Raw genomic sequence first — 23,131 nt, forward strand, 5'->3', positions numbered from 1 at the left:
ATAGTTAGGTAATCTATGATAGGGGTGAGAAGAATACACAATGGTGAAAGGATCATCTCTTAAATAAATGGTTCTGGAAAAACTGGATATCCATATGCAAAGAATGAAACTGGACCACTATTTTACACCTTACACTAAAATTAACTAAAAATACATTGACTTGATCATAAAATCTGAAACTGTAAAATCTTAGAAGAAAACAAGAACAAGCTCCTTGACATTGGTCTTGGCAATGATTTTTTTGGATATGACACTAAAAGCACAGGCAACAAAAGCAAAAATAAACAAATTGGACTATATCAAACCAAAATGCTTCTGTGCAGTGAAAAAAACAATCAATAAAATGAAAAGACAACCTATGGAATGGGAGAAAATATTTGCAAACAATGCATCTGAAAGGAATTAACATCCAACATACAGAAGGAATTCCAACTCAATAGCAAAAAAACCTTAATAACCCAGTTTAAAAATGGGCAAAGGATCTGAATAAACATTTTTCCAAAGAAGACATGCAAATGGCCAACAGCTAGGTGAAAAGATGCTCAGCTCACTAATCATCAGGGAAATGCAAATTAAAACCACAATGAAATATCACCTCACACCTGTTAGGATTTTTTTTTTAAATCAAAAAGACTGGAGATAATATTTGTTGACAAGGATGTGGAGAAATGGGAATCCTTATGCACTGTTGTTCATAATGTAAATTGGTATAACCATTATGAAAAAACAGTATGAAGGTTCCTCAAAAAATTAACAATGTAACTATAGTACCATCCAGCAGTCTTACTACTGGTTATATATCCAAAGGAAATGAAATCGATGTCTTAAAGAGATAGCTATATTCTCATGTTCATTGCAGCATTATTTATAATAGCCAAGATATGGAAACAACCTGTGTTTGTTGACAGATGAATGGATAATGAAAATTGTGTAAATATATATGAATAAAGAAAATTATCATATATAATGTGTTTATATACATATAATATTATTCAATCATTAAAAAGAAAGAAAGTTTGACATCTGCAACAACGTGAATTGACCTTAAAGACATTATGCTAAGTGACATAAGCCAGACAGTGAAGGACAAATACTATGTGATGTCAGTTATGTGTGGTATCTAAAAAAGTTGAACTCAAACCCAATTGTAGAATGATGGTTGTCGAGGAGAGAAGGGAGAGGAGAGGTTGGTCAAAGGATGATAACTTTCAGTTATAAGATGAGCAAGTTTAGGGATTTAATGTACAACATGGTGACAATATTTAATAATTATTGTATACTTGAAATTTTCTGAGAGTAAATCTTAAATGTTCTCACCATACCCCTCCCCCCCAAAAAAAAGTTAACTATGTAAGGTAACGTATGTGTTAATTAGCTTGATTGTGGCAATCATTTACATATAATGTATATGTGTATCAAACCAACATGTTTTATATCTTAAATATGTATATTTTTGTTTGTTAATTACACAGCAATAAAACAAAAATAATTTAAGACATTACAGCTTCTGCAGCAATGGGCCAGGGAAATTTAGCTGCTTAGGCAATATAGCACATTTGATTAAAGTCTGTTGTTAATGAGCCCCAGATCACCAGCTAAATTCCTTTGATGTTAGTTCCTTTTACATAGATGAAAATTCACTTCCTTGAACAAAATAGATCCTACCTCTTCCATTAAACTTTCTCCAGGTTAAAACAAAGGAGATTGGGCTAGAGCCTGGGGAAGGCAATATAAATCATCACTTTTTGAAATCCAGCAAAAAAACATACCCTACTATATCTGGGTTAAGTGGTACTCTTATCTAAGTGAAAAATAATGGTGCATAAGCAATATGGAGTATCTGTCAGGCAGCAGCATCGAATGTATTTAGAAATTTATGGTAAAACAAAAGCAACTTGGAAGCTTTCATTCATTAAGAATCTTAATTCCCTAATGTCTTGGTTCACTTTGTCACTTAATTTTTTATGCTGTACAGATAAAAATTGCAGCCATATTTTCCTAAGTTTAGGTTGAAAACACCTTCTATAACCTCAGTTACTATATTTCACATTCTCTGTCAGAGAAAGTTACTTAATCTAAAAGCTACATGCATATTACCCTGCATCTTAAGTGAGATATGCATCTCTGAGGATCTCTAGTAATCAATTCTCTTTTTGTATTTCTGTAATTATCTTCCCAGACCCTTTTCTGTGAAACATTTTATACACCTAGTCAGAAAACTATAGGAGTCAGAGATAAGAAAACAAAAATGGGATCTCTTTATTTCTTTCCTTGAGTCATAAGAACCTCTTATAAACTAGATGTTTCATCAAAGTCTGCAGAATAGCTTAGTTAACCAAACTACTTGGATGTTAGGTTCTATTCTTTTTGTATGTATGTATGTATGTATGTATGTATGTATGTATGTATGTATGTATTTACTTACTTACTTATTATTTTATTGCAGAAAATTTTCAGTTTTCTTAGACCAACATGAGTTTCAGGAAAATTTTACTTGTTTTCCACCATAACATGTTATATTTTGGAGAGAAAAAGAGATATACTCATTAATTTTAGTAAATTAATTAATTAATTAATTTATCCCACAAACACGTTGAGCACCTTGTTCCTGTTGTGCTCTGTGAGGTACTGGAATCTAATTATGAGCAAAAGTAGACAGGATCCTTGCCTATGTGGGTTTTATAATCTAGTGGGAGTAATAGAAACTAAACGAATAGTCAGAGAAATAAATGTACAGTCAAGTTACTGTAAAAGCTGACAACTATTTTTTAAAAACTTTTTCTTTTTAACCTTTTCATGTAAGGTTGACTTATGGTTTTAGCGTTCTGTCACTTAAGTGGTCAATCAATCATTTCTTGAGTGAACTGAAATTTTTACATATTTAGAGATAAGAGAAGACTAACAGGAAGGGAAATTTGATAGGAAGCTCTTAGAAAAAAATAACATACTCTCCTTGCAAAGTCCAGTATTTTAGTGTAACGCATATAGGCTTAGCCTGTTTTCATCTAGGTAGTCAAAGATTAGCTAACATTTTATATATTAATCTTTATTAGCAAGTGTTTAAAAGAGAAAAATATTAGGGAATTATTACAGTTAAAAATCTTTTGAAAAATTTTGTAAAATTTAAATTCACTCACCATAAAACTGTGAGACTTAATTTTAGTTTTATATAATCATCCATATTTTGAGAATTTGAAAATTAATAAAATTTAAATATGATTATAGTATGTGGTGTTTACATTTGATCGTTGACAGATGTAGTGATGGTGTAGAATGTGGATTAAATAAAAGAGTATAACAATTGTAAAATGATTTTGCCCAGTTAATAGAAGCAAAGTGGTCTTAAAAGAGAAAACTAAAATTATCCTTAGGTTTTTTTTTAATATTTGGTTTTGGAAAATTTTATGCTTTAGTCAATGAAACACATATATGTGAAAATTTATGCAATCTTTTTCATGACATTTTAATTACCATAAGAATTAAAATAATTGATACATGAATATTTTAGTTTTAGATATGACATGTTTTATTTAAATTTCGTAATCAAAATAACTAAGAAGCTAAGCATGCCGCTTACCTTTTTGAATTCTCTCGGCTATGCTATGAGACAGGTATCGTTTTCTCTATATTATTAATAAAATAACCAAGAAAATTGTAAGTAGGTAGTAACTAGCAACATCAAAATTAGATCCCAGGTCTATCTTGACTCCAAAATTAGGGAATTTTTTCATACACAATGAGAAAAAAACAAATGCATTCAGTTGTTTTTAATGTTCATATAGAAAAGAAAAAAGGTTTGAAACTCAATGGAACAAAAAATAGACAATAAATAATGAAACAAGAAAACAGGTTATTTAAAAAAGTTAATAAGATCGATAAACCTTTAGGCAGACTCATGAATATAAAGAGACAACACACATTAAAAAGATACAAACGATATATAAAAGAACACCTATATCTATGTACTAGCAATAGAAATTTTAAGTTGACAACAAAAAATTCTGTGTAATATCAGAAATTAAAAATGGACATCTTACATATTCTACATACATTAAAAGAATAATAGAAAATATTATGAAAAAATTTATGCCAAAGACTTTAACAGCTTAGGTGAAATGGACAAATTTCTTGGAAGATATACATTACCAAAATTATCTCAAGAAAAAATAGAAAATTTGAATAGTTCGGTTCTATATTTACTAAAGAAATTGAATTCTTATTTAAAACCCTTCTGACAAGAATGTGCCAGGAACAAACATTATTTTTAAGGAGTGAATGAGAAATAGTGATACTACAGAAACTTTTGTAGAAAATGGAAAAGATGGGAGTTTTATTTATCTTCTTTATGAGGCCAGCATATCCTGTCTAACAAAGCCATACAGATACTTTCCATGTGAGAAAACTACAAATCAGTACTCCTCATGAACACAGACACAAAAATTCTTAACAAAATGTTATCAAATTTTTTGCTGTTTTACCGTCTTCATAAAGATTATGCTCATTGAATTTTCACTTCTCATCTCCAAGCAACTGATAATCAAGGCATTTTTCTAATAGAAATTAGAGAAGTCTGGTGCCAGGTGGGGAAAAACATTTTTTATTGTTGTTTTTGTTGTAATCTTATGTTTTATTTTTTGTAAACTTGAAAACCATATTTTTCTTTCATCCTTCCCAATTTTCTCCTTCACATTTATCTTTCTGTCATAACCACCATGGCATCTGAACACAAACTTTTAAAAAAGGGCTTCATTTTTATTCCAGTCATCAACTTCTTCATTTGTATAAACACAGACCAATATAAAATTGTATTTATTACAAATCATAGTATAATTTAAAATAGAAAATGCTTCAAAAACTTATACAAAGACTTAAAATCATTCTTTTCATGTTGTTAAGAGTAATCTGTGGTAGTATACTTTAAAGAGAAACCCTCTCATAAAAATAGAGTGATGAATAGACAGATCATGATGCTATGATGAATTAAAATTTTATCTTATAATTAACAAATGGCCTGGAATTGCCTTTCACAGTACCTTCTGTATAGGGTACTATGTATTTCTAGATGAACAATTTTTAAATATATGCCAAGATTTGTTTTCATCTACTTTTCATTAATTAAAAAGAAAACTCTTACTGGGAAAATATTATATGATTTATCACAACAATTATAACCAACTTAAAAGACTAGTAAAATTATGATGCTTGTATTTTAACAGACATATATTATTGTTATCTAGGCAGGTTACAGCAAAGAAGGTCTTTGTAGTGCCTCTATTTTTTTTTACATGCAAAACATTTTCTTTTATCTTTGATCTGAATATTCAAAAGCATCTCAGGCAGAGTTCATTAAGAAACATTTTTGTAGACGATTATTTTTTTGAGGCAATACAGAAAGATTGAATTAGAATAATTTTATCAGAATATATAGATATAATTTACAAAAGACCTCATCCATTTCCTCTTTGTTAGCAATGTTGTTTATTATTTTGAAAATAACATATTCTCTATCATAATGTTATCTTACGTTTTAGTAGTTTTTGGAACTGATTGCATGAAATGACATAATAAAGAGCACAATTTTTCTATCTTGTGTACCTCTGTTATTTATTGAGATTAATATAGTAATTACTGTCATTGAGCTATCTCAATTGTTTCCAGTGGTACAAAGTAAAGTTCAACTATAATCATCTAAGGGAAGAAAGTTAATCAAATTTTCAAAATAGTCTAATCAACTACTAATTGAAAAGCTGGCTGTATGCTCAAAAGTGTTATATATATATTTCCTCCTCTTTCTCAGCAGCTATATTACAGATATGGATATAGATATAAACAATATAACAGGATATATAATCATTCATTTTTTTTTACTCTAAGGAAATATGATTAAATAAGTATATCCATAAAGTAACTAAAAAGAATTTATTCAGAGATTATTTTTAACTCATTGTATAGTTCTCTTTAATCATTGCAACTTGATTATGTAAGTCCAAATTATTTGAACTAGAAATATATATTTTCCTGTTGCTTTTAGTGTTTTTTTATACTATCATAATAATATTAAACCACATGAATCACTGAATAATGAGGCAAGAAGATATTTCAGAGTCAAGATTCTGCTATGTTCCTATTGATTCATTATAGGACTAACTTAAACCATTCATAGTTATTTTATTTGGGACAAAAAATAAATTTAGAGATGACAAAATCTTTACTGGCAGTATATCTTGGGGTCTTAATTTCCCTCATGATATTTTTTCTTTATACAATATCATGACATCACTACTTAGATTTCTAATAATGAAATGTTATTATCATATATAATTGGCACAGAAAATTAAAAGCGAATCAAAAAGTAGTAGTCTTTTAGTAAAAATGGAATATCTGATACATAAAAAATTACCCAAATTATGGAACTGTTCTACCATGTTTCACCTAATTTTGTGCAATTAAATTTTAATTTTACAATTAAAGAATAGGCCATAGATAGAATATATAAATCTCATCTTTGTCTGATAGTTCCTAAAAGCAGAAAATTAATAGTTAGTAATTTGATATCTTAGGTAAATATTCCACCAGAGACTTAGAACGAGAAATAAAGAAGGATTAATCCACTATGAAAAACAACTGAAGAGAGGTCATTTTTATCCTGGTTAAAGCAAGTATTAGGGCCAACAGTATTTAGTCTAAAATAATGAAAGGTAGAGTAGAGAAATTAACTGATTACATCTTTTTAGTGAACAAAAAGATAGGGGTTAACTCTTTTTACATTTGACTGTAAAACCGATCCAGGTAGCTCTTTTATGCAGGAAGTAAGAAACTGAAAGTTTCTTACTGATTTTGCAATCCTTTCTCTGGTACCTAGCACTAATAGCACCTGGTAGAGCAAAGAGGCTAGAACAATTTTGTGGGGGACGAGAAAACCAAATCACTACTCCTAGCACAGAGTCCACATGGGAGACCCTTGATAGGAACTGGAATTTTTAATTCAATTTTGTGTTGCCTGGGAGACATGATTAAATTGCCCCTGGCTCAGTGTTATAAGTAAAATCTGAATAGGGCCTTTCAATATGATCTAAAAAAAGCGGATTATTTTGTGATATAATTTTGGCTAAAAATCGACAGGGAGAAAACTGATAAACCTATATAGGCAATTGTTACAACTTAACTATAAACTGAAGGATCAACAGTACTCCCTCTTTGACTAAAAGGAAACATCTATTTCTGCATTTTTGTGGAGTTATTCTTGGATCAGTTTTCCAGTATGAAGTGTACTGTGATCATCCTCTTACTTTATTTACTGAGCTAACGTATAATGATGGTGATTAAGCCTAATGGCCGAACCTTATATTTGTATAGCACTTAGTAGTTTTCAAAATGCTGTAAGAAAATCAGCATTTTGAAATTATTCTCCCATTATTCCTAAAATTAATAAACAGAAAAACCAGCACAAATTCTGGAGTTTTTGGTTGCACTCTATTTTTTTTTTTAGTTTCACAGTGTTGCTTCTCCTAATTTCACTACACTCTCAGCAATAACAACAATAATAAATAACATTTATTATCTTTTGGAGATATTTTAGAAATAAACTTTCTAAGTTTGATTGATCTATTTAATTTTATTAAGATAGTAGACACAAATGGCTTTAAAGTCTTTAAAAGTGCTCTTCTTCCCTATACAAAATGTCCTGTCCACATTACCTAGTGAAATTCCAGCTATCATTTCAGTAATGTGTTAAATGCCTCTTCCCCCACACACTTGGCAGATCTCAGCTTTGTTCTCTTTACTCCTCTCTCTAATTCATTCATCTCCCTATAATATTTTATATAGAAATCAACCCCTTTACATTTGCTGGGGTTAAAGAAAATTTAATAGAAACACAATTAAGATTAAAGGATGTGAAAAATAAGCTTAGGGAAACTGAATGAATAAACAATGGAGAGGAAGCATAATGAATTGGCTAAGAGAACAGATTTTGGAATCAGACTCTTAGAGTTGAATCTCAGCTCTGTTGCTTACCAGTCAGTCATTTGACCATGGGCAGTTTATTCCTCAACAAATTGTTACTAAATTTTCTCATCTGTAAAATGGGATATTAGTCCTACCTTATAGGGTTAACTTAACAATACTCATAGTAAATAAGTTGTGGGTATATGTGTACAAACATAGGATGGATGAAAATCCTTAATTCTTTTTTGATTTTTTCTAAAAAATAATAATTCCAATATTCTAAAAATTGAAAAAGTAGTGATATTTTTGCATATCTTAGAATAGTAGTAATCAATACTGATTCCTTAATCATATTGTATTCACTAGCAGTTTTGAAGACTCTTCTTTCCCTAAAGTTTTAGTCAATCTTTGAGAATTCATTTTGGTTTATTGTAAAAATACCAATATTGAAAGCCATTTTATTCTATGTCTGGTCCTCCAGCTAACTATTTAGAGTCATTGTGATTTTATTGCTCTCATAGTATCCACTAGGATATGAATTCCATGAGAGTAAGGATTATATTTCTCTTGTTCACCATTACATACTCGACAACTTAGTGTAGTACTTGATATATCATAGTCAAATAGATTACCTTTTGTTTTTAATTCTATTCCCTCACCTTCATCCCTCAATCAATTTAATTTTATATTGAAGTGCTATTCTCCAGGGACCATATTTACTTTATATTTTTGTTGTTCCCAATAATTCTTTCACTTTTTCTCTGTCACATGCTTTACATCCCTTTCTATTTACCAGCTCATTCTTTTATGAAGTGATGGTGGATAGGATGGACTAGTTACATTTCAATGTTCCCTAGAAACTAATTCTATTCAGAGCAGTAACGTATTCAGATAATAGACTATATGCCCAGTAGTCCATTCTAGCTAGGTGTAACTACTGTCTAAGTTTGAACATCATTGTGTGGGACATGTAAAAAGATTGCTTAAAGTGGAGATAGAGAGAGGATGTCCTTTGCCCCTTCCACTTCATCTTCTTTGCCCACCTATCCCCCGGAGTTCTAGTGACCATTCTTCTCCTTGGAGCTCCATGTGACTTTGAGGTAAAAGATATGTTCCATGTATGGTGGAAGAGAAAGATGGGAAGGAGATGAGTTCCTCAGTACTGTTGAGCCAACATTCTAATTATAGATTGCTGATTTTTCTTTTTCTTTTCTTTTTTTTTTTTTTTTGGTGAGAAAAAGGTAAAACTCACCTTTTCTTTTGGGTTTTTGGTTGTGTATACTTGAATCTAATTCTAACTGTTAGAGTGAGCAAAGTAACTCCAAGAAAAAGTTGAAGGGATCAGTAAAATGATGGACAATAGCAAACATGCAGATTTGGATCCTACCCTTCACTGTGAATCTAATCATTTTCAGCTAAAATATAACCATGACATGTTTGGTGTGAGTGAATTTCTTATGAAAACCAACAAATGGTAGAATTGAGTTGTATTAGAACTATGCATTTGTTGGTTTGGTTTGAAGAGGAAAAGTGGTAAGGGTGAGGAAAATTAAATTGTTCACTACGCTGTAAAAACAGAAGGAGTAATAATGAAAAAAGTCCTAGAATTTACAGAAATAGGAAGGTCCTGTAGCCCAGAGGTTGTAAAATATGGTTTTATCCCAAATTTACTCATACTCGAAAGCGTAAGAAGACCACAAAATTATATGAAGGTAACAGAAAACTGCTCCAAAAGTAATTTATAATTACTGTTTCATTTGTAATGGAATAAAAATATTGAGGATTTCTGAAAATTGCTACAAAAGTAAAAGCATATTTTGATAGAAAATTGTATAAATAAAAAATAATTTCCTTAAAAGGGTAGGGATATGATTACTGAAGTTCCATTGTGGCATTTATTGTAGTCTTTCTGGTATTATTGTTAGTTTTGATTGTGCCTTTCTTTCTCCAATTGGCTGTGGGAAATTCGAGGGTGGAGCATTATGCTCTATTATTATTTCTTGCATTTCCTGCATCACCTTGAAATAGTTAGTATTTAATACATGTCTATAATATTTAATTCAAGATTTTGGGTGGTTCTTAATGAACTTTTTAAAGGAAAGTATGAACACATTAATTTTAGAATAAAATGTGACTTTTTGCTAACATACTTTTAATTTAAAAGAAGATAGCAACTTAAAAATAATTCTCATGAAATATAAAGTTTTCCCATTTAATATTTAATATTTATAGTAATAAGAAGTCATAAATTTAAGAATTGTTAAAAATATGCACTAAAACTTTTTTTGTATTACAATATAAATGACATACATATAAAGAATGTTTTACTTTCTGAGTAAACTATGTTGTGGTAAAATAATAAAATTTGTTTTGTTAGTTTTTGACCGATGTGAATGAAATCGAATGAATATTAAAGACTGTACTTATCATTGAATATTTTTATCTTTCAAGTTTCATATTCTTATAGTTCGTGAACATTTTTCTTTATGAAATCGACTTTAAATACTGCAGTGCATACTTATGAAGATGCAACAGTTATTTCAATATCAGTGTTAGCAATAACATCAACTACAGTCTTACCATTGAATCAAATAAATGCATGATTGAAAGTACAGAACTACGTCCCTCAATTATGGAGTTTTGTACTGTATTTTATAACAAGGAAAATAGGAAAGTATTGTTTTTGAAAGGAAATTAAAAGTGAGCTTGAAACTAAGAAAGCATAAAACGGAAAAGGCATGTGAAAGAAGTATGCTGACTTTATAAAAGCAATGACAATGATACAGTTTTATTCATGCACAAAACATGGATTTCTCAATATTTTCCAAAACCAACTTAAAATTGTTGCTTTTAATGCATACATTTGCTACCTCACATAATAACTTGGGAAAAAATTGTCTTTGTTCCCTTACATCTTAAATCTAAAACTGCAGCAATGGAGCAGAATAATAGATTTCCAAAATAAACTGTATCTTAATTTTCACCTGTATTGCTAACATTTTCTTTCTATTTTTTATATGCCTTGTTATGTTTAGTAGAAGACAATTAAACATAATTGTTGTATTTATTTTGAGAGGTTTTCTTTTTGATTAATTTTGAACTAGCAGAGTTGATACTCTTTTTATTTCATTTTTACAATTTTGAGAATTCCCAAATAGAACTTTTCTCTTTAGTCTCATGGCTCAAATAAAATTAAATAACTACAAAATAAATATATGCTAAAAAGGTTATTTTACTTAATATTATGGAACTAGTATACTAAATGTTTAAAAATTATATTTATGTCTATGGCTATGCTACCCTGAACAAGCCCGATCCTGTCTGATCTCGGAAGCTAAACAGGGTCGGGCCTGCTTAGCACTTGGATGGGAGACCACCTAGGAGGACCAGGAGCTGTAGGTGTAAAAAATAAAAAATAAGGGATCATAAGCTGACAAGGTCCTTGCAATCTGTGAGGTCAACCAAGTGTTGCCTCGCCTAAAAAGAAAATTATATTTATGGTGTAAATATTTAAAAAATATTTAAAAATTGCAATTATGATGTAAGCTAATACTCAAGTACACTTCTTTTGATTTACTATTTAAATTTCTGTAAGCATTTATGGTTTAAAAGGGAGCATTGTTCCTAAAATATCCTTTTAGTAATATGACGAACTCTCTGGTAAGAGGGATATTGACTGTCCATCTATTCACTGTATATTTAAATATTTGAGAATTAATAATTGTTTTGTTTATAACTATCAATTGCATTGTCATTATTTCCTCTTGCAACAGTAAACATGCAACTACATTTTAACCGAATGATAGAATTTCAACATGTAATGCACATAAGGAATTTTCCTTAAAGTTATTTATGGAATGCTTACCTATATTTGGGATTCACTATTCAGATATTAATGATAAATCTTAATGGCATATATGCCAGTTATCAATTTATTGCCTCTAAGCTCCAAATTCACCCTTTAACACATGTTTATGCAAATGGATGGAGTAGAATTCCTTTAAGCATTTCTTCTTCACAATGAGTATGATGTTGAACTTTCTCAGTAGAGGGTGCCAAAGAGACATTCTAGGAGGAAGGGGCTCTCTTGCCATTTCTGGCTGCTTCATGGTGGGTCAGCAGTTTGAGTGGAAAGTCGCCTGATGGTATGCTGTCCACTCAGAATGCACAGACCTTCAGCAGCCTCGCAGCCCTTGTCTGTCTTGGCGATTACTTTCTTGTAACCCTTTCAATGTGGATACCACACTTGAGCTCTCCTGCCCACATTTTTTCCCCTATTCCTGCTTGTTTGTAACCCAGCCCTGGTTTGTTTCCCACAGTCTTTATACCATGGTCCTTCTGATGTACACTCTGTGCTCCAGGCCTCCTGCCACATTCATGTGCCCAGCCTCGTGGTTGTGGTTAGTCTGCACTCCTGCTTTCACTCTCTCTGCATGCTGGCTATTGGCAGTGACTCACCTCACAGACACTGTGCACTCCAAGCCCTCTGCTGTATCAGAACCCACATTCCCTCTATGTGCTCAAATGCCTGGCTGTGCTCACATATGTCCCACCTGTACCTCCTCTGGCCCCTCCTGTATTCCAGAGGGATGCTTCCTGCTTGCCAGCTGTGGACTGGGAAAGCCAGAAAACTTCTTTGTTATCCAGTAGGCTGAATTACATTTTCTCCAAAATGGTTTGAAACCCATCTCGAGGAAGGAGGGCCCCTTTTTTTGTGTGCCCTTCCTTGGGAACTCTCTCATAGCCCTAGGGCATGATAGAGTGTTCTTACATTCTCTCTCGAGTTACTCTTTTATCATGGTTAACAACTCTTTATTCAATTTCCCTTCTTTAACTCACAGTATGATTTCAGTCACTTCCGATTCCTGACATTGACACAGCATGCTTTGTGTCAATGTCAGGAATATTTTGTATTTTATTATAGTTGTCATACTGACAGGATCTGATGGTAACATCCATGATCTCAAGTACTAAAAATGATACCAACATCTAGTACATTTACTTTTCCAAAGTTGAATAACAGAATTTACCTCAAAATCAAACCTAAAGCTGAACTTTAGGACATTTCTACTGTTAGTGTTCAACTTCCAAATTTATATATTCAGCTTACATTTCTCTCCTGAACTTCAGACTTGTATATTCAAGTGCCTATTCAACATTTCCACTTGAATTACTAACAGACCTCTCAAAAACAAATAATAACATAAACAAAAAGAAAAAAACTTGTTCAAAACCAAATGCCTGATCCATCCCATCCCTACCTCCTGCATCCCAGTCTTTAACTGTCCTCCCCACGTCAATTAATGTCAATTCCAAATTTAATCTATAAGAAAATCCTGTAAGCTCCTTCTTCAAAATATATCCAGATATCAACAACTTTTTATTTCTTTTAAATGCTAACACTTTGGCCCAAGCCGTCATATAGCTGGATCTTTGCAAGCATTTTTTAGGCAATTTTCTTGCTTTTTCTCTTGCTCACATAATCGATTCTCATATTACTCCTCTGTGCAAAACCTCTAATAGCTTCCAGTATTAATTACAGTAAAAAACAAAGTCCTTATCATGGCTTACAAGGACCTACAGGAACTGCCTCTCCCCCTACTTTCTCTCTGAACTCATTTCCTTCTTTCTCCTTGGCTCACTGTGCTTGAGGTATAGGACAATTCCTTGAACTTGTCAAGTGAACTCCTTGCTGTAATGTTCTTCCTCCAAACATCCACATGGCTCACTTCTTCACCTCCTTCAGGTTTCTGTTTAGACCTCAGCTTATAATAAAGTCTTTCCTGACAACCCACACTCAGCACTCACAGTCCCCTTTACCTCATTTTATTTTATCTGTAGTATTTTTTCATGTCACTTGTTTAATATTTACATGTTTGTTTGTTTATGATCAGTCTGCTGCCCCTAGAATGCCAACTCCTTAAGGGCAGCACCTTGTTTAGTTAGTGCACTGCCATATCCTCAGCACCTAAAATGGTGCCTGGCATGTGGTAGATGGTAAATTAATATTTGTTGAATGAATTAATTAATGAAAGGATTAATGAGTAAATTGGTTGCCTATAATATTTTATTCAATCCTCAATATTAGTTTTATGGAGTGATATCTGATCCCAATTTACAGACAGAAAACTAGAACGCAGAAAGTATTTCTCCATGGCAATAATAAATAAACAGCTAATAATAAACAGTAATAAATGGCAGAAACAGGAATTAAATTCAAGCCCGTCTGTAACCAAAGCCCATGCATGATTTTCAACTAGATCATACTGTCTCTCAGAATTTCAAATGCATATATAAATAGATATGATCAAATGCAAGACAATATAATATTTATTTTTGAAAAGTATATTTGAAACAATTATTTTTTGCCACTTATTTTGTGAGGATAGGGTCCTTTAGTGTTTAAGTGGTATATTAGGTCTATTTTATTCTAGTTAGGGTGTCAGTTATACTTCAGAATATTCAAAATTTGTACCTAATAATTACAAACCATCTGACATTTTTTTTTTTTTACTTCCTATATAACAAACTCCTAAAATTGCTTTATGGACAGTTAGGGGTTGATAAGGAAGCTCAACCGATCTTGATAGGGCTTGCTAACATGTCTGGGATTCAACTTGCTATTGAATGATCTACACTGGCCATTATTGGGACAACTGGGGCAATTTACATCTGCTCCATGTGGCTCTCCTTCTCCAGCAGGTTCACCCAAGCATATTAGCAAAGGTGAAAGAAAGAAGCCTTATTGTACATACCCATTCATTTCAAGCCTCTGTTTGCATTATGTCTTTAAAATTATCATTGGCCTAGCAAGTCATTTGTATGAGCCTGGAATCAAGGAGTTGCCTTTATGTTTTACCTTTATCATTCCTGATTTTCTCTTCTCATCACTAGACTCTTTCTTAGCCTCTATTGAGTTTCAATTACTTTTTGTTTTCTCTAAAATGACAATTTTCTAGGTAAAGGACAAATTAAACACTTTTGTGGATATAAGTATAATATGGAAAAACACATTTTTCAAATGCTCGTTATGTAAAGCTATCTCTTAATTTTGAAAACAAAATAACTAATTTTAGGGAAAATTGCTTTCAAAATTGCAATTTTATAAATGTTAAAAATGAATTGAAAACTGCACGGGAACATCAATTATGTAAGACTTATTTTATTCCTTTTGTAATTATGTATAGCAAATACTGTAAAATTTAAATTCTAATGGAAACTACAATTTATTAAAACATGTTTGATTATCAAATATATTTAGGATCTTTAAAAATTCTAAAAAGATATTTAGAATCATTGAGGACAAATGATAAAATCTTTACAAAATTTGACTAGAAGAATAGAAAATAAAGCCAAATTTTCCCTGGTTAATTTACTACACTTTGTGGGTTTGTTATAGGTATGCAGTGGAAAAACTGATTAAAAGAATGCATTGTACTTGGTATGTAGTCAACATTTTAATAGAGAAAAAGACAAACATAATTAGTAACAGAATAAACACTATAAAGCCTTTTTTTCAAACTATCAACAGATGAATTTCATTTGCCTTGTAGGTCATAAAATCACTGAGCTTTTAAATTTGAGGATGAAAGAAAATATTTTTGTCTGTGTCCAAAATGTATTACAATGGCTCATGCTGAATATTTTGAGATTTCAGATATGATAGTGAGATATTTTCACACTTTTAAAATACTAATTTTTATAGTTATTTTGTATTATTGAAATTTAATGAATATTTACTTATTAAATGACTGTGTGAAAAAATATGTAAGATAAAATTGACATTGTCTTATGATAACTAATATTAAATATAAAATAACTAATTAGAAGATAGAGAAGAAACAGATGTTGGCAGCCACAATTTAACATATTAATTACTTAAGATGGCATTGGATTTATTTATTTGACAAAAACAAGTATCAAAGGAAAACTTATTTGATAGTTATTTTTCTTATAAAAGCAAGTGTGAACATTCTTCTGAAGATATATGTAATTCATTAATTTTGATATAAAATTTAAAAAAAAATTCTGTAGTGAATGGAAAAATTAAAAATCATCAAATTTCCTAAGCTAATGCCTACAAATATACCATAGACTCATAAATGAAGTAGAAGTTATGTTCTGCATAAGAACAATGGAAGATTATTTTATTTGTCTCTTTGTATTCAGTATGACTTTTATTTTGAATAATATTTTAAAACAAAGGTTATTTTGCATTTGTAATTTCTTATTTTAATTTAAAATTCAATTACTTTATTTTAATTTTTTTTGTAAATGTTATTTTTGTAAATGGTATACTTTATCATTTTGACTGCTCACCCAGTTTTAGACTTAATTTTGGAAGCATATAACTTTAGAAGAAATCCTTCTTGTCTGTATCAGTCCTGTTTATAACGATTGAATAAGAACAGAATGGAAGGAAGAAAAGGAAGAAAACCAACATATAATTGACAATGGGTTTTTGGAGAAAGTCTGTATGAGTCACCTATATTTTGTTATAAATTTTGCATTTTGTTTTAAAAAGCGGCCATATAGTCTATTGACCCAAGCAATATTAGAATTTTTAAAAAATAAATACATTGAGCTATTTGAACCTTCCAATGTCAGGAAACTTTCCACGCATCCTAAAACTGCCAATTTCATTTTTGACAAACTCTGCAAGTTAGAATATTTCTCTAAATGGGTTATCCTTAAACTTTCAGTTATTGGTCCTAATTTGACCCGGTAAGAATACTTAGAATAATTCTGTTACTCTTATATTTGACCACTCACTAAATATTTAGAGTGCTACACTGTCCCTCTACATTTTTTCTTCAACAAATAGAATATTTCAATTTCTTCGACTATTCTTAATATTAATAGGAGATTGTCTCAAAGTTTTTATTCAGGTTATCTGATACTATTATTCAACTTTCTCCAGGCTTTGTTGTGGTAGCAAACAACTTTATAATCTTAGTGGTTATGACAATGAAGGTTTATTTCTCACTCGTGTAATAGGTCAGCTGTATATTTGCTGAAATTCTTCTGCGTATATCTTCCTTTTAGGACTCAGGCTGAAGGAGTAGCCGTTAAGCTATTCCAAACTTAATAGAGGAAAAGTGTAAAATTTGCTCGGAAGTGGCATATATCTTTTACTTAGTTTTCACTCATATATTTTACTTTTATGCTTTTATTTATTTATTTTTTTAGCCAAAGCAAGTCACACATTAAAATCTAACATTGATGGGGTAGGAAAATGTACGCCTCCCACTGGGATACACTCTAAGTCACACAGCAAAGGGCAGGGATCTACAAGCCTCTTATAGGAAAGACAGTGAACAATTAAGAATAATAATACGATTTTGAACAGCCTCAATATATATCCTGTCTTTCTCAGGATGTCACATAAAGTGCAGTTCCCAAGATTAGACAGTATACCAGGAGTGTTCTGAGAAGTTCTAAATGAAATTTTATTATTCTTGTTCTAGATTTTACGTTGTTAATTCAGTTTAATATTGCAATATCACTTCAGCAACATTATTGAATAAGCCTTTATTATTGATCATGTCTAAAAAATTCCTGAACTGTGTACCTTACAATTACATTAGCTATATTCTCCATGCTTAGTCAATTAAACACAAATATAAGACAAAGCTGAGAATTATAATAGAGTAACAGTACTTAAATACTAAAACTAAGTTGGAGACTCTGACAAGGCCCTGCATAGTCTTACTATGAGGAGGATAAATTATATATTTAAATTTACCATTTACCACTTATCATCTAGCACCCCTTGGTCTGAATGCAGCTATGTCTAAGAAGAAAGAAAAAGAGAGAAAGATAGGTCCAGATATTTTTCTAATGCCATGGCCTTATACCCTGGTTAATGACACTCCAAGGAATTTAGATTCTGTCCAATCGACATACTATAAAGCTGTTTTTCTTGTAGGGAAGAACAAGAAGAACAGTAGAAATAAAAAACGTATTTCTTTATATTAATAAAAATTCTATCATAATTTTTTTTACCTGTATATACTTTTAATTATACCCACTCTTTTCTTGTACAGTTGTTTCTTTGGTCCTAACTACAGGACCTAAACTTTATTACTGCTATATTTTATTTGTGTCATGGCTACCTTTCCAGTCTGACAAGATTATCTTGGGCACTAATTCCATCATCCAACATATTTTCTATCCTTCCAACCTTGTATCCTTTAACCTCCAAAAGAATAATTATTTACGGTGTATTTGCTTTGTACTAGGGCATTGTGCTGAATATGGGAAATACAATGATGTGCAAAGTTCACACAGCTGACCTAATGTATCTTATAATCTAGAGGAGGGAGATCAATGACTATTACATAAATATTTTAAATTGCAAATTAGAGTAAATGCTATGAATAAAAGTAAAAGATATTGTGAGAGTATATTAAAAAGAGGGTCTGTTTTAGTCTCCAGGTTAGGGAGGGCTTTGCCCAAGTAAGTGCTAGTTAAGTTGAGGTCTATAAAGTTTATGTATGTGTGTAGTTTGTTGTGGAGGTTGGGTTTGAAGAGTGATCCAGGCAGAGACACCACTATATTTTATGACTTCAAGCAAGGCATATTTGAAAAACTAAAGAAAGGAAGTGTGGCTAAAATGGAGAGTAGGGAAGGGTGGCACAGAATAAGGGTGGAAAAGTGGGCGTGGGTCAAATCATGTATGCCTCGTAGACCATATTAAAATGTTTAACCTTAATCATTATGTAGCAAAAAATGTGACTTCAATATCATCATCTAAGATAAAGATAAAAAATGTTGAACACAATAATGTCAAGAAAATCAACAGAAATGTCCGTACCGATTAATGCTGAGAATTAATCAGCAACATTTACATACTATCATACAGAGTGAATTCATTTTCCTACTAGGGCTGGTTTTGGGTTGACTTCATAGAGCTGGAGGTAGAAGATTCCTCTATCTATGCCCATCTCTAGAACACCTGCAATGACTGTATTGGGGGACAAGATCCTAGATTGAATTTTGAAGCTGAGTTCAGTAAGCCATAAAACCAAAGATCAAATGAGTCTAAAGAAATATTAATTCCTGTAGATATTAAAAAACAACTGAGATGAAAGTGTGAGGGCTGAAGGTTGAGCATAACATGGCTTTATCTAAGTAATTGCCTGGAGTAGATGTACTTAACGTCTGGGTTGATTCTTGTGAGAGATATGATGTGATAAAATATATGGAGTAGCAAAATGTGAAGTAAGTATATTCACATAAAAATATTACCCACATTTTGTGCATTGATAAAATAAAAGACATTATTAAATGCCTTGGTAAAGTCTGGCTAGACTATATTTATGGATGTCTATTTCAGCATAGCAAATTGAGGAGCACCGATCTGTTGTTTATAGACTCTACCTTGTTACAATTAGTAAAAACAACCAGAATTACTTTAAACCATTTCCACCTCCTCACCCACTCACATTCTTTACATTTCCTCGTAGATCTCTGTAATGCTCCCATAACTTTCAACTTCTCTCTGTTTCCTTCTTTATAATACATCCAAAGCAGTAGACTTGAATTTCTTAAATTTGGATTTCTGAGCAGATAGGTACATTCTCATTTGGATTCATATTCCCCTTATGATAAACCCATTTCTTTCCTTTTCGATTACCCAAAATATACCAAGTCGAGAAAAGAAAGCCAACTTGGAGTTGGAGCCAACTTAGAGCAGAGGGCTCTGCTACCAGTAAGTGGTGATATACTATCAGTAATCACTAAATGTAAATAATGTATCTATCTCACCTATATATATATATTATTTTTTAAATTATAAACATAACAAAACATTTTTAGAAGGTACAACTCATTTGGGGTATAACCTTTCTGATTTAATTATTTTGGAGAGAGCGACCATATAATATTGTTCATCTAAGAAGCCTTTGAGAGTGAAGGGGTCTCTGTTAATAATGTTCAGACAACAGGCATAAAGTAAGACCATCCTGGTCAAATTGGAACATTTAGTAACCTACTTAACAGGTTCTATATTAGTCCTCAGTACATGCTATCTTACAAAGCTTGGCCTGAAATCCAGTAAACTGTGTAATAGAAATGTGTAGAATTAATTAACATTTAAATATACTAAAAAAATTTATTTAAAAATCCTTGCTTTTGATTTAAATAATCTCTGGTTTTATAGAAGTTTAGCCTACCTCTGTATGTAAAATAATTAATCTCGTGTTTTCTAAAATCCAAAGTTTAGGAGTTAGGGTAGTATGTTTAAATTTACCACTTTTCACCTTAAGTTATAATATATAGATAACTATATGTTGATCTTTATTTCATTCTTGGGTTAGAGGGCTCCTTTTATTTTCTAGTATTAAGATTCGTGTTCAATTTTTCTTTTTGAAAATATAACATTGATTATTATATTTGCAATTGGTCTTCTGAGAGTCAAAATTCAGAGTACATTAGCAACATTTAATCAAGAAGCTTTGAATATGTGAGAAAACAGATATATTAACATTTTTTAATTTTTAGTTTTCAATAGAGTTGACATTTAATATTATTTTATATTAGTTTCCAGGTACACAGCGTAGTGGTTAGACATCTATGTAATTTACAAAGTGATCCCCCCAATTAGTTTAGTACTCAACTGGCACTATAGAGAGTTATTACATTATTGACTGTATTCCCTATGCTGTACTTCACATCCCAGTAACTATTTTGTAAGTAACAATTTGTACTTCTAATCCTTTCACCTTTTTCAACCAATCCTCTAACCCGCCTCCTACCTGGCAATCACCAGTTTCTTCTCTTTATCTGAGTCTGTTTTCGTTTTCTTTGTTCATTTTTGTTTCTTAGATTCCACATATAAGTGAAATCATTTGGTATTTGTCTTTCTCTGCCTGACATATTTCACTTAGCATAATACCCTCTAGGTCCATCCATGTTGTTGCAAATGATAAGATTTCATTTTTTATGACTGATTAATATTCCATTGTATATATATACCACTTCTTCTTTATCCAGTTGTCTGTTGATGGACACATTGATGGCTTCTATATCTTGGCTACTGTAAAGAGCACTGTAGTGAACATAGAGTTGCACATATCTTTTCAAATTAGCGTCTTGGTTTTCTTCGGATAAATACCCAAAAGTAGGATTGCTGGGTCATAAGTTAGTTCTATTTTTCATTTTTTTGAGGAACCTCCATACTATTTTCCATAGTGGCCATAACAATTTGCAGTCCCACCAACAGTGCATTTTCTTCACATCCCCACTGGCACTTGTTGTTTTTGATTTATTGATGTTGGCCATTCTGACAGGTGTGAGGTAATATCACATTGTGATTTTAATTTGCATTTTGCTGATGATTAGTGACATTGAGCATCTTTTCATATGTCTAATGGCCATCTGTCCTCTTTGGAGAAATGCCTATTCAGTTTCTTTGCCCATTTTTTAATTGGATTATTTGGGGGATTTTTTTGGTGTTGAATTGTATGAGTTCTTTGTAAATTTTGGATATTAATCCTTTATCAAATGTATTATTGGCAAATATCTTCTCTCAGTCAGTAGGTTGTCTTTTTGTTTTGCTGATGGTTTCCTTTGCTGTGCAAAAACTTTTTAGTTTGTTGTAATTTCATTTGTTTATTTTTTCTTTCATTTCCCTTGCCTGAGAAGATACAGATATATCAACATTTATGTAAAAACTGGAATGCATTATTCTTCTTTTTTAGCCATATGATTTTAGGAATAATATCTTTTTATAATCTGGTAATAATAGCTAAAGAAATGAAAATATTTTATAAGAAATTAAAGAGTTGGTGAATGATACTTTTTTTTTGTCTTGAGGCATTTTTTTTGTTTTTAATTTGGAGGATTTAAAGTATGTATTTAGTCATGAATTTAATACAAACCATTTTTTAAATAGGAGAGAGGCAGTAGGTTTGATTTTCTTTTCTATTGTCGTAAAATAAAATTTTTTCTATATAGTTTTTTTTTCCCTGAGGCATTTTACCTACATGTTTTTCACAGTTGAAATAAGTGCGCACATTCGTTAATGGTGTGTACATCTATAAGGCAAATGAGATCTTTTTCGTAGAGAAAAAGCTTTCTATTAAGCCAAAGGCTCTTATTTTTTTTAGCTGTTCCAATTCACATTCTCCTTTTCCTTTTGTTATCAGCTACTAGTTGTATGAACAGAACAGGTCTGAACCTAATGTTTCTATAAAGATTGGTCACCAGGGAACATCTTAGAATGTGCTTATCGCAAAAGACAAATGTGTTAATCCTACTAAATTAAGAAGGAGAAAGATAAATCTGACAATGAAAAAATGCACAGAGTGATTTTGTTTCTGTGAGGTTAAAAAGTCTTTGGAAATATATATTTCTTTCAAAGTAAGTAAAAGGGAAGAAATCCTGCCACTCCTGAGTGTTGTTAGACACTAGCTGCATTGTATACAGATTTAAACTTGTCTTTAAAAGATCTAAAGCTTCTTCATAACAAAGGAAACAAAGTGAAAAAGAACAGGGAGAAAATCCATATATCTGGTGAGAGATTAATCTTCAAAATATGTAGGGAACTCCAAGAAAATAGCAAAAAAACCCCCTCAAAACAAAAAACTAGTAACCCAATTAAAAATGGGCTAAGCACTTGAGTAGACATTGCTCCAAAGAAGACATACAGTGGCCAGCAGGTATATGAAGAAGTTCTCTGTGTTACTAGTTATCAGGAAATGAAAATCAAAACCACAATATGATACCATCTCTCTCCTGTCAAGATGCCTAATATCAAAAAAACAAAATATAACAGTGTTGGTGTAGAAGTGGAAAAATGGGAACTTTTGCACAGTGTTGGTTTAAATGCAAAATGATGAAGCTACTATGGAAAACAATATGGAAGTTCTTCAAAGAATTAAAAATAGAACTACCATATGATCCAGCAATTTCACTTTTTAGCTACTTATCCACGAAAATTGAAATCAGAATCTCAAAGAGATTTCGGTGCTCGCATGTTTATGACAGAACTAGTCACAATAACCAAAATGTGGGAACAACCTAAATATCTGTACATCAAGAGATAAATGGATAAGAAAATGTAGTGTGCACAAACAGTGAAATACTATTTAACCTCAAAGAAGAAGGAGATTCTGCAACATGAGACAGCATGATGAACATTGAAGGCATTATGCTAAGTGAAATAAACTAGTCACAGAAA

At 31.4% G+C, this 23,131-nt stretch overlaps 1 protein-coding gene and 1 pseudogene across 1 annotated transcript in view; both read left to right on the forward strand.

Moving 5' to 3' along the window:
- Positions 1–23,131, forward strand: part of STPG2 (sperm tail PG-rich repeat containing 2) — a 260,198-nt gene that overhangs the window by 186,975 nt on the left and 50,092 nt on the right. The window lies entirely within an intron of this gene.
- Positions 11,231–11,349, forward strand: LOC111737271 (annotated as a pseudogene).

This window comes from Pteropus vampyrus, unplaced genomic scaffold (assembly GCF_000151845.1).
Source record: "Pteropus vampyrus isolate Shadow unplaced genomic scaffold, Pvam_2.0 Scaffold25, whole genome shotgun sequence".
NCBI classification, from domain to species: domain Eukaryota; kingdom Metazoa; phylum Chordata; class Mammalia; order Chiroptera; family Pteropodidae; genus Pteropus; species Pteropus vampyrus.